The sequence below is a fragment of the Aythya marila genome (assembly GCF_965140915.1).
Source record: "Aythya marila genome assembly, chromosome: 14".
Classification (NCBI taxonomy): Eukaryota; Metazoa; Chordata; class Aves; order Anseriformes; family Anatidae; genus Aythya; species Aythya marila.
The window spans coordinates 1656660-1670769 of record NC_139055.1 but is presented as its reverse complement, the minus strand read 5'-3'; positions in this window follow the sequence as shown (position 1 = coordinate 1670769).

Here is a 14110-nt window from a genome sequence, read left to right as displayed (position 1 = left end):
CTTACTGGCTGTCTAAACTTACCAAAGAAGGCTTTATGCTTCAGTTCCTTCAGGAACATTTCAGAGGTGGAAGTAACATCAGCAAAGTCCCAGGTGCATCTAATGGAGCTCTTACAATTCCAGCTTGTTTCTAGCAGTTGTGTGGAACAGAGTTCTTCTGCCTGCAGATGTACATAAGACTATTTCCCTGTTCTGCCCTCCTCCCTTTCCCTTCGTTTGGGAACTGAGTTAGGTATTCAGGAACAAAAATCCATATTGTAAGTGTCCCTTTTATAATGAGACTACTTCAAGGAGACAGGTTTGACAGGATTTCTCATTTCATTGAGGCCCTGGTGCTGAGAGAGACATGTAGACACTATTGTAGTTTGAATAAATACTTCAGGCTCAATATCAGTGTGAAAAATCACTGTTTTCTTGCATGATGAGGTTCACCTTGCAGTACATAGTGATCCTGAAGACAGCATTATTCTTACATCAACCATTCAATGGTACAGGAAGACTTTTAGACTTTTTTTTTTTTTTCTTTATCCCAACCAAAAAATGCACTGGTGATTAAGACTTTGTCAAGTTCTCATATACATTTAAAAGGCAAAGTATATGGCATAAAGAAAAAAATCATTATATAGTTGCCCTATTCTTTGCATTTGTACAGGGGTTGTCTTTAATATCTATGGTTAATTGACCATTATTGTGCCTCAAGTCCAATATCTGATGTAAGAGTTTATATCATCTTGCAAAGAGCTAATGTCCCAGATTACTCTAGGATGCTTAAGTGGTTGTATTAGGTGACAAGAATATGAACGTACAGGGAGTAAAATTATGATACCACTTAACAATATACTTAGCATCTTTATTTTTTAGTTGTCACTTTCTCAGGGGTAGCTTTTTCATCTTCATTTGTATGTCTGAACAACACCAATACTTATTTCCTAGTTGTAGACATTATTTCAATTCAGAAATTGTATAGCTGAAGTATATTTTCACCTCTGCTCAGCCCTGATGAAGTAATAGAAATAGAACAGGTTTTGCGGTCTCCACCTTGGTAAATTTCAAAATCTGACTGGATAAAACCCTGAGTGAGAGTCTCTGACATCAGAGCTGACCCTACTTTTAGCAGGAGATTGGGATGTAAATGACCACTCAGGTCTCTCTCGGACTGAATTACCCTATCCTATGAAGCATCTCTACTTATTTCCAGATCTTGTTTCTCTAGCTGTAGCGTTTAGCTATTGGTTTCCATTGCTCTGTGTCCTGTTAAAGAACTCCATAGTACTTCATGCCTCTCTCATTGTGTGAGAATACTTAAATACATCTAGGAGGCTACCTCTAAGTCTCTTGCCAGACAAGCAGCTAGATAGACATTTCATTTGTCTACCCTGTGACTTATGTGCTCTATTTAACCCTGGACTGGATAGAGCAAGAATGTTTAAATTTGCTTCGTATTCTGAGGATGGATGCAGAATTCTTTTTATTTTCATTTATTTATTTACTGAAAATGGGATCTGAAGCAAACTCTTGTATTTCCAAGAAGTTTACTTTCCATTTGGTCAGCCAAAGGTTAAGTGAAGACAGCCAGACACAGGTTTCTGTAGGGCTGTTCTGTTCAGGTCCCCTGTAGCCATATCACTCATTCTTTCGAAGCAGGAAACCTCAGGAATTCATGGACTAACTCTCCACAGCAGTCAGCTACCCTTTTCACCATGGATGGAGTATAATACTGAATTTGTACAATTTTTTTTGATGCCCTGCAGAAATTGTTTATTACATGTAGGCAATTACCTTCATCAAACAAATTTCTAATCATCCAAAAGATTAAAATCAAGCTTTTTGCCCAGACCAATTGTCTCTAAAATCAGGTAGCTGGACATTAAATATTTTTCTATAACTTTTCAGACTGTTACAGCAGCTTTCTGTTATTTTGCCAAGAACTGAATTTGGGCAGCTGGCCTGTTGTTACCTGATTCATCCCTTTTGGCATTTTTAGTATGGGCACAACATTGGCTCTCTTCTAATCTGGATTTTCTCCAGTTTTCCATAATTTGTTAGAAAATTAATGCTAGCAGACAAGAGACTTTATTTGCCTATGCTCTTTTAGTATTCTTTGATAGATTCTGCTCCCCAGGTTTCCTGATTTTAAGATGGTTATCCCTGGTAAGTCTTTTTTAGCATCCTTACTAATAATTAATTGTCAACAAATTATTTTGCCTTCTTCCTCTGCAATAACTTCTACTATTTCTCTCCCACCTCCCTTCACAGTAAAAGACTCTTCATATATGCATTCATTGTAACTGTAATTATTAAAATATGAATTATACTATTTGGTATTGTATACATGTTGTTACTACAGTTGTTTTTCTCCTTTGTAGGGGAATATTTTTCATGGAATTATACTAAATTATTTAAAATAGCATACTAAGGTTGACTGTACCTACAAGGGGAAAAAAAAAAACACAAACTTTAAAACTTATTCAAAATAAGAAATGACAGAATTGACTTAATCCTAACAGTCCAACTGTTTAGGAGAGGATTCCAAACTGAGATGGAATGGATTGGAATGGCTATCATTTGTAAATTTCGTATTAAAACGTGTAGAATAGAAGTTAATAAAGCTTTCTGTACCACTAATCCTAAAATAAAACTATGAAAAAAAAATACATATATGCTTAAATATCTTAAGACTTGCTGTGATAAGACACTAACTTTATCGGATCAATTTTTTATGCTTCATAACTTCTACTTTATGTTAGTTAATATTTCCTTACCTTTTTTTCTTTTATTAACCTAATTTCCACCTTCATTTTATCCTTGAATTGAACTTGTCTCTTTCTAGTACAATCATAAATTTGGGAAGTTTAATATGCTGGTCTTTAGAAACCCTTGATTTTTTTCATTCTATTTTTTCTAAGTTTTGGGAGACACTCAAACATCTACCGCAGGTAGAAAGCTGCAGTGCCATGCAGTTCCCAGGCTGCATGTTGGTTTACCAAATGACTCCGTCGGTTATTAAGTGCTGTTTTTAGCATCAGGTCCCTGTGTCTATGTTTGAAGCAGTGAAGATATAATAGTACTTAATGGATGGTGTTTTGAATATAGCATTAGACTCGGAAATTGTCTCCTGTAACATCTCAACTGTTCACATAATTGAGCTGATTTTAGGAATAATGCTGACTTGACTTCAGTCTGGAATCTCCCCATTAAATCAGGTGTAGAATTGTAACCCTGATCACACTTGGATCAGACAGTATTTGGATCCTAAGAAACTCACTGTGATGAACTGGTAGATACAGAACAGCTGTCACAGCTGGTGGTTGGGAAAGAAGAAAAAAAAAGAAAAAGGTATCAATGTTTTGATTTCCTAAAGACTGCTTACTAGCCCAATTCAAAGAAACTAAATTTTTGTTTGGCTGGATTTACATAAGAAAAGGCAGGGATGTTTTTTGTAGTCCAAATTTAAGTATTGGCACTGCTCGAAGACAAATATATGGTGGCTATTCCACTGGCTTCATTATATCAATAATTTTTCAAGAGTAAATAGGTTAATCAAATTGGAAATACTGTTTCTTGTCTATGGGGATTCTCAGATGAGGCACGGTTTTATCTCCTCTTTACCTGAAACTAGGCAGTTTCATTTACAGCATCATATTAACTAAAATATATATGAACTATGAGATACTGAAAGAGAAATGAGTGTCAAGCAGCTTACAGGATTTACCTTTCTGGTAAGTAGGCCACTCTGAAGCCTGCTTTCAGTTTCTTCTATCTGTAATATATAGTTTCTTTTCTGGAAAGTGAATTTTTAATACAAGAAAAATCCAGCCTTCTAGAGGTAGCTTTCTGTTTAGTATTGTTTTGTTTAATTACTATTATCTATGTTTCCAGGCAAGCAATTTTGGTCAGACTATATCATGTATGTATTTTTTTGTTTTGTTTTTTACCTGAACATGCATATGTGTGCACACATTTTCCAGACTGATGTTTGGAAGAATACTTGATTCCAGAAGTACTTACACAACTTCAATATACTATTAAAATAAATTCAGAAACCTAACAATAGAATGGGCAGAGGATACCTACATTTTTCCCTCTTCTCTCTTCTTTTTGGAGTTACATTTAGACAAGTAGTAATCTACAGTGGCTTAAAATTCATAAAAGCTACTTATTTAAGAAATATCATTAGATGATTTCATTTGAAAAGCATATTATAATATGATTTATCAATAATAACAAGGCATTGTGCTGTAGGAAGTAGAATAGCTACACAATACGAACTTCTCTCACTTGTTACAGCTGCTTGGACTGAAAGTAATCGGGTGCTGGGTACTGTGGGGTGGTGTAAGGTTGCCTCCCCTGACCCAGGCAAAGTCAAGCAGCATGCAGTCAGGGAATTCAGCAACTTCTTTCAGTCCATTGACTGAAAGTCCATTGACACCATTGACAGCAGCTCACTGAAGTACCCCATTTGCAAATACTGTATCATACTGTGTTCCTTTCTGTCCTTTAGGAAAGAGGCAGCAGAACAGCGAAGGCAGGCAATGACCTGTCATTCAGGTTTGAGTTCCTTGCCCCGTTTAAGTCTATCATGAACTTCCTGCCAAAAGCTCTCTCATCTGCCTGCCAAATGTGTGTGGTCTGGCTGATGCATATTTTTCTAAAGCAAAAGTTAACTTGGCATTCCAGATATGACTAAGTGACTTTGCTGGGGTCAACCTATAGACAAAATTAAGATCAAATACTTCACAGTTTAAGGTGGTTTTTTTTTGGTTGTTTGTTTGTTTGTTTTTGTTGTTGTTTTTTGTCTTTGTGATTTACATGTTGTTTTAGTGTGGAAATACTCATAATTTTGCTTTTACATTGAAGAATAATTAATGTCCTCTCTAAGATGAATCCAACAGTAAACCTATTTGATGCTTAATCCTAAGCAAGAGATAGTCTGTCATAAATATATATTACATTGCAGAGTTCCAGTGGAAAATGGATTTATTTATTAATACGTTTAACAAGAAAATATTAGAATATTCAGCCTTGGATACTAGAGATTAAACCTGATGTACTGCATTGAATATTCACAAGTAATTGTGAAATACATCTTACTTGTGAAAGGAGCAAAGCCAATAATTAAATATATGAACTTGGAAAAGATGCTTAACATATCACTTATCAGTTCATGTACTTGCTGTTAATGCAAGACTTCTATACATCTTGATTTATTCAAAATAGCTGAATGCACACAATGAACTTAACTAAACAAATACTAATTTAAATTCAGGTGTCATTTAATAGAGCTATAGTTCTTATTCTCAGATGCACAATATAGTAAAAAGATAATAACAGGTAGAAGAGCAACTGCTTCTCTCTAGACTGGCTTACACAGCAATTATAGAAAACTTTCCACTTTGGATTGCTGTTCCAATGCTATAGCAAGGCAGATAAAGTAGAACTATAATATTAGGTTAAGGGCAGGAGATGAAACAGCAATAAAAATAGGTATACAGATGGAAACTGTTTCATTTTTCCATATGCTAATATAAAACTAGTAGGTCTCATAATCATCGGTCTCATTAGTGGCTACACTTTGAAAAGGTCTCAAAGGGATCTTTAAATGTGAATAGCCAGAGAGATCTGCACAGACAAAATTGATGCAAAAAATTGAGGAAGCAAAAATTAGATGCAAAGTGTTAATGTCATGGAACAGCTGGAATGCAATTTTGTGTATAAATAGTTTGCACATAGGACAGCTTATTTATCTCAAAAATGTCTTTGTCAAGCTTTGAACAGTGTAAGTTTTTTAATGTAGTTTTTACATTATTCTCTGTTGTTCGAGATGACCATTTTTATAAAATGTTTAATTTTTTTTTTTAACCTATGAAATTTTGAGTAGTGAAGGAGCCAGCTTGAGAGCCAGGGACCCATTGATGCCAAAGACAGCAAGTTAAAACAGTGTTGGTAACATACAAATGTGGTCCTCACACAGGAGTTCTAACACATGAGTCTTCAAAGCAATCAGTAGTTGTGGCAAAAAGGCCATGCAGTGTATCTTTGAGACCCTGGGTATAGGTGGAGACTCGCTGAAAGGAGTGTAAAATTCAGCAATTACAGGGATATCTCTCTGTGTACAGTAAAAAGCTCAGATTCAGAAGCTGAATAGCATATTTTTCTGAGCAACAGAAAGCCTCTCTTCAAAGATCAAACAAACAAAAACAACTCTCTAGTAACTCACTATATTGTTGATGCTATTGGCAGTCACTGCATATTTTTATTATCCATTATTGTAGAACTAAAGAATGTTTAGAATATAAGAAAAAAATCAAACGTGTCACGTATTATATGAGGTGCTTATGAATATAGAATAGGAGAGCTCCTTTTATCTGTGATTTATAACATGGTTACGTTTCTTAAAATTGGAGCAGTGGCTTTCTAAGAATTATGATATTATGGCAGAAATCACTGTCAAGTTTTAGTTGAAATTTTCCTTATTCTCTTCACCATAACATGCAATGACTTAGCTTTTGGTTTACTTTGCTAAAAGATTTATACTGAGCCTCCTAAACACTGAAATCTTCTTAACATAGATCCCATCATTTCTACGTTGTATATGATGGATTCTTTGAGAACAGTGAAAATAAATTGTATGTACCTACCCAGCAAATATTCACCAGTTCCCTGATTATCCATCTTATTTGAAGATGGACTTTTCTGCTCGTATTTTGAAACAACCATCTGTAAAAATGTTCTGTATTAAAAATAACTTTTCATATTGTAAAAACCTTTACTATACCACATAATATGAAGTAATGTGAGAGCATTGATTTCCAAATCTTTCTTGATTAATACGGAACACTTGTACAAGCTATATATACATTAAAAATCAAGTTCAGTCTTGAGACACTTAACCAGTTGGTACTTCAAATAGAGTGCATTACGTAAATAGATGTGATGCCTTTAATGCGATGTCTTTAAGATACCTGGCAACTTTTATTATTAATCATTTATATTATTATTTTTTTTTCCTTCATTATTTCTGCCTGTTGGACTCAAAAAGAACCTTGCCAAACCATAGAACTGGTTTTAAGAGTACTTTCCAGAACAATTGTGAATTGGGACTGACAGCACAAGTTGAGAAAAAACATGACAAAGTAGTGTGGAATTCATGCCTGGGCAAAACACTGTTAAGTACTAGTACATGTTATCTAGTACATTGTTATCCCCAGACTTGCACAGTTCTTAGGAGATCTATGAGCTGTGTGGTTATAAATGTAGGTTTCCTATCTTGTTGGAAAAAATACTCTCTTACCAATTTTAAGTTTAGGAAGCAAATAGACAAATGCAAACTGAAACTTGTGTTTCTAAAGCCCACAGTAAAGGTATGCAGAACTTGCAGATGTGTACCTATTTTAAACAGTTCTAAGAAAGCTGTTCTAAGTACTGAAACAAGTCATTGGTTTCCAATCAATTGATACCTCTTCAGTTATCAAAAAGTTTCTAATGGTAATTGCTAATGTCAGCTCTTGAATTTCTAATCATGCATATCACCTGTGGGTACTAATTTATTGCATAAGATTTTTACCTTTATCCAACCTCACTTCACCTCAGTTCATCTTTTGTTCTTTCTTTAAACACACAAATATACTTTTAAAGTGTTTTAATGTTCTTTGCATTTTATATAAATCACATGTTTCTTCCTCCTGTGTTCTCCTTCCCCATCTGCTCTTAGTTAATAATTCCTTAATTCTGTGGATATAGGGAAGGCTTTTAAAAAGCCACTTTAGGAACACAACTTACTACCCAAATATGTCACATAACCTATAGAATGTTTAAGATGTATGCTGCAGAAGTCGATTTTAGTATATTGATTAGAATTTGTGACTTGGTAGCAGTTGATTCATTATTCCAACCCTTTAGGATTTCTCTAACCTTATATTAAAAACAAACAGGTAACATATGTTTTTCTTCCTGAAAATTCAATTTTTTAATGTGCATTTAGGCTCAACTCAAAGAAACTAATGGCTGAATTTTTCATGATTCTATGTCATGCTCTCTTTAAATTTATAATAACTTTTGCCTGTAGGACCTCATCCAAATACTGCTACTGTGTTTCATGCATCATGAAGTATTTTAAGGTTTTTAAGCTTTGGTAGGTCATTTCAGCACCTTCTTAAATCCAATTCCTTGGAAAGGAATGGGGTATTTAATGGAATTATTCCAGAAAGTAAAGGACAGCATCACAATGTTGAAAGTATGTATTTGTTTCCAGAATCGACTGGTCATTTCTGTAACAATGTTTTGGATGGGTTCTGTTGTTGTTTTAATGTGTTTGTTTGTTTGTTTTTGTTGTTGTTGTTTTTTGTTGTTGTTTTTTAACTAGTAAAGCCTGTTCTTTAGGAATAAAATTTTCATGTATCTGAATCAATTTGCCAAGGATCAGCAAATTGCTTTGTGAGTATAGTGACACAGAGGAACATATTTAGAAGGCATATGGTAGAGAAAGCAGGGTGTGCTGCACCCTGGGAGATCTCTTCCTATTTTCCTGCAGTACTTCACTGACTAGAGCACATGCATATGGGGCTCTCTTGAATGTGCATTAATTGAATAAGAGACCATTTCCTAATGATGAATTCTATGCTCATTTAGTTTTTCTTGTTTACAAAAATAACACCCTTGAACAGTCAGTATATAATAATTGCTGGTCTCCACTAAAAGAATTAAGTAATATGTCTTTGTTATTCATGATTCAGTTGTTTTGTGCATAATATAAAATTTCAGATGAAGCAAAGGAAAGAAGATGACAGAAGTGTTAAAAGTATATACACATAATATAGGTACCTATTTTCTATACATGACTATATAGAAAAGATAAGTAAGACATGACATAATGCACATATATCTAGCCTGTGTTAATCTTCTGCTGCCTGATGTCTTGTTTTCAAGCACAATGATATTTGCAATAAAAGGCAAAATACCTTTTTTTTTTTTTTTTTTTTTCCTTTTTAAAGGGTCCCCTATATTGCAATCACAACAGTCACAAATGTGGTTACTTTTAGGCTAGCATGTGTTTCAAATATCAGCAGTGTCACTGAGCTCAGTGTGGCCTGCAAGTGCTTTCTGAGAAGCCTAAGTAATTAGTGCACACTGAGTTTCATGCTGCTTCTAATACCTAGGCTAAATATAGTTCCACAGGAAGCCCTGTCAAAGATACTGTAATGTATGAGATTTTTTGTGAAAGGTACAAGTTGAGAGTTAATGTACTACTACCATCTTTCTTGAAGGATCAAAACAGGACTTCAGTGGGATAGGAGTAATGCAGAACTTTTTTGTAGCCTACTCTAAATGTTTTGATTCCCTACTATTCATTTAAATCTGTCCTGAATTATGTCATGAGGAAGAGTATGGACTGACTCCAAAATTAGCAGCAATTAAAAACAGTATAAATTCTCTGCATACTGCATCTAGACATGAAAGATTCAAGCAAAGACTTATCCTAAGTTCTGAATAGAATAAGTACAATAGGATAGTGGTCTACCTGCTTCAGTGGTCAATAACAGGACTTAAGAGGGAGGTATGAAGCCATGTGATGCATCTGATTTGGCATCTTGTTGCAGTCTAATCCTATGATTATATGTGAATTATAGTCCAGCATTCATAGCAGAGAATGGGTGTTCCCCTTTCTAGTTTTGCCTTCCTGTTCATAGAATTGTGGAATGGTGCGAGTTCGAAGGGACCTTAGATATTGCCTAGTTCCATCCTGCATGCCCTGCATAGGGACACCTCCTGTGTTCTTGGGAAAGTCGCATATGCTTCATCTGACTAACAGAGTTACTTTGAAGTGGCATGTTATTTTATATTTATCTTAGTATTCTTAGTGTAAAAAAATTACTATAATATTAGCATACTTATGAGTCCTTAATTAGAATCCACATAGCATACTATGTATGTTCAGCTGTAACCTGAAAGAATTTTTTTTTTACTCTTAAAAGGCCTAAAAATACTATCTACCAGTTTTTCACTTTATCTTTAATTTGTCAAGAGTTGTGAAAAGTGCTCATCAGTTAGAGAAACAGAATTCATTCAAAACTTAGTCTCGTGTATGCACATAAAAATTTTTAACTCTGACTTTCATAGGTTGTCTGATAGTGCTTGCTACTGCAGTCTTCAGTTCTTTCAAAACTATTGAAGTCATATTATTCACATAAAAATCTGATCGCTGTTTCATTCACTGCTCTTATACTTATTATTTCTTTCTTTGGGAGTGCTTCTCTTTCTCTCTTATATGGAATGATAGAATCATTCAGGTTGGTAAAGACCTCTAAGATCATCTAGTCCAACCTTTAACCTAGTACTGAAGTCCACCACCAAACCATGCTACTAAGTTCTATGTCTACAAATTTCTGCAAGACCTCCAGGGATAGTGACTCAACCACTTCCTGAGCAGACAATTCCAAACTCTTTCTGTAAAGAAATTTATCCTAATATACAACCTAAACCTCCCCTGGTGTAGCTTCAAGCTATTTCCCCTCATTTTATCACTTGATGTTTGGGAGAAGAGCCCGATCCCCACCACCTGACAACCTCCTTTAAGGTAAAGTACAATTTTGAATCTTCTTTTCTCCAAGCTAAACAATACATGTAATATATATATGGATATGCATATTTCCTATTCACTGTATCTAAAGAACTAAATGAAAAACAAAACAAAAGATGTCTCACTTAAAGATTTACATGGGTACTTGCTTCCCACATGCATTCTGCAAAGATTCCAAAGGTGGTTTTTTTTTAACCTTAATTTGTTCTTCCTATTTTTGGCAATCATATTTGAATTGCAACCTTCTAGCCAGCCATTGTTTAGAATCTTCCTGCCTTAACTTTGACAGTTCCATTCAGAAAAAGTGTTACTTTGCTATACAAACATTTTCAGATATACTCACTAAATGTTTAACAGGAGAGTGTCCAGGCTGATTCCTACAGATTTTAGCTTCCATTGAATTTTCTTCATTGTCTTCATAACTGCTGTAGTTTACTCATTTGAAAAGTAACTGGGTCCTGAGTTTCAATGTCACAATATTATCTTTTAGTTTGATCTCACAAAACATGTCAAGTTTAATTAAATTGTATTTACTCCATACTACTTCAACCATACTTATTTACATGAATTATTTCAGGAAGTTACTTAGAGCAAAGTCAAGAATAGCCTATTCTCCTGTATGCTTCAGAAGGTGCTGTTCTAAGATGCGATTGTTTATTACTTTCAAAATTGTCTTTCCAATTTATGTTGTGATGTGACATGCAACTAATTTATATTTGGTACGATATTTTCCTAACAGACTTTGTTATAGATCATCCTACTTGTTCTGAAGACCAGCAAATGCTTTCAGCTGTAGGGGTGCTCTTATAACCTGTCTCTTGTAGTAGCATGTGCATGATCCTAGGTTCTGACATCTGAACTAGAACAGAACAAAACTTATTTAGAAATATTGCTAAATTGGCTCAGGATACACCACTCTAGTATAAGAGTTATCCATCAGGTACACAGAATCAGAAGCTTTGTGTAGTGACCCAGTGCCTATCTAGTGGAGAAGAGTCAGGAGTTTTTGGGTGGAGGGGACAGGCAGGATGCCTCTTGTCACATTGATACTGATGATTCAGTGCAGTGAAAAAAGACAACATAACATCACTGTGGACTTCAAAATACTTTAATGGTGTATTGGATGTATAGTCATCAGTAGAGTCATCATCATTAGTTTTAAGCAAATAAGAGCCAAAGGTAATATTAATAAACAATATTTGACTTGCATTTTGCATTTTTCCTTTCAGGATTCAGGTTATATGCATATCTAACTTAGATATGTAATGGAAACACACTATATATATATTCCAATTGTTACAACACAATTTTCTTTATAGATATGTTTATATATGTGTCTTTAGCACTGACTGAAAAATGTATCTTGTCTTGTTTCAAAAGTGTAAACCTTCTCTCAAAAAAACTCTGAAGCTTACCTTAAGGTTTCTCATTGCAAATTGTTATTTATGTATTTATTTTTCTATTGTATTTTTGAAAGGATTTTTCATACTGTTCACCGTTTTCCTCTTCTGGTATAGGCCATAGGAATGAGAACTTAAAAATCCTTTTCCTGAAAAGAAAGGCAGGATTACTAATGAGAATATTCAAAACATAATGATGCCTGGAGTGTTTGCATTCTTCCAAGAGATAAGTTCATTCCTGCAAATACATAAAAGTATTTGAAGGTGATGAAATAAAAGGAAATAGAAAGTTGTTCTGTTTTTTCCTCAAAACAAAGTCAAAGACTGAATGGTGAAATAATCACTTTTATTTTAGAGGTGTTATACTTTAAAAGAAAAAATATATTATGTAGAAATACAAAATTATATTGTAATAACCTTAAAAAGCACTATTCATGCAGAATTATATGTGGAATAATGGTTATACTTTCTGTGCATGTGGCAAGTTCCCCTGTGGGGCTACGGACTCATACAACATCATCTGAAAATTGATAGGTTCAGAAAAAAATGCCAAGTGCATATGACAGCAACATACATCAGTCTTGCCCTGTAAAGAGAACTCTCATCTGTAACCTCAACAACAGGTTGTGACCATGCTAACTCTATATTTTATTTAGTGTAAAAGGTCACAATAGGGACTAATGCAAGGAAGCAGAAGCTGGTCAAACTCAAAACAAGAAAAAAAAAAAATGGGACTCTTCCTTTTATAGCTTTTTGTAGTTGGTCTTTTGTGCTTCATTTCTTGATATGTTCAAATGTGTCTTGATTCCTTATGGTGATACAAATGACCAGTATTTACAGACTGTAACTACAGAAATGAAAATGTATTTGAAAGATAGGTCTCTCTCTTTCTGGACTTACCTGAACTCTGGGATGTGCTCAACATACAAGATTTTCATGTATACAGAGTGAGATTGTCAGGCTTTGTTGTGTAAATTACGAAAAGCATGCTTGGCTTTTCATAGTGAGCTAAACAGCTAGCTGTAACCAAAGTTAAGCTAAATACATAAAGATGAATAATTATTGCACTATACAGAGGAGGTCTTATTCTGCATTCAACTTCGTTTGTGTTTTGTTTTGTTTTATAATGATGTGAAATTTGTGGAATTATTCCTGATTTACATTGGTGTAGGATGTCAAAAATTGACATTTTAAGACATGAACATTATTTAAATGTAGAGCAGTACTTACTTTGCTGTGTAACATCAAGTATAGGTATTACTCAGCTGCCTCTTTTCACCTGTGAGAGTAAATTAACAAAGTCAATACTGTGATTAGTATTACTTAATCAAGCCTCAAAAAGCATAAGAATACGAGGATGACTTCATTTCTATCTAGTACCTTGTTAGAAAAAATTTGCAACTTATTTCCTTTTAATTTCCCTGAAAATGTGGTGTAGACCATATAGGTAGGAAGATTGGATAATCAGGGCTCTTGGGCACTCTTCCAGTTTTCTGCCATTTGGTGCTTTGTAAGATGGGTCTTGATGTTGCTACTCCTGAGCTGAATGTAGATTTTTACTGTTAATTTCAGTAGGAAGTTGCCTGGGCACTTAGCCAGCATGAAATTCATCTATCTCATTTGTAGATTTGGCATAATATGATAGAAAGTAACTCATTTGCATTAATGAGACCTCCTTCAGATCATAGATGTTTGTAAGTTACCAAGTATGAGCACAAAATGGGGTGGGAGAAGAGCGTGAATGGTAATACCCACAGAAACATTAAAATATTTTAGACAGATCCTTGGATGCAAAGTGATAAATACGGATGGTATCACTAAGTTTTGTTCAGTGTATGGCTTCTTGAGAAGGATTATTCTACATTTTTTTTTGTTGTGGTTTTGTTTGCTTGTGGATTGTTTTTTGGTTTGTTTGTTTTGTTTTTGCTTTGTTTTGTATTGGTCTTTTGAATTGTTTTCCCATGTTATTTTGCTAGGACATGTTTGCAGCACCTGTGTAATCCACACTAAATTAATTTTATTTTCTGTTTTCAGCTTCTATTTTTCAGATTCATTCACTCATCTGGTTTTAAGTAATTTGCACTGCTTTAGATATGTACACATAAGTTGCATCTTAAAATGTTCTTTCTGACAA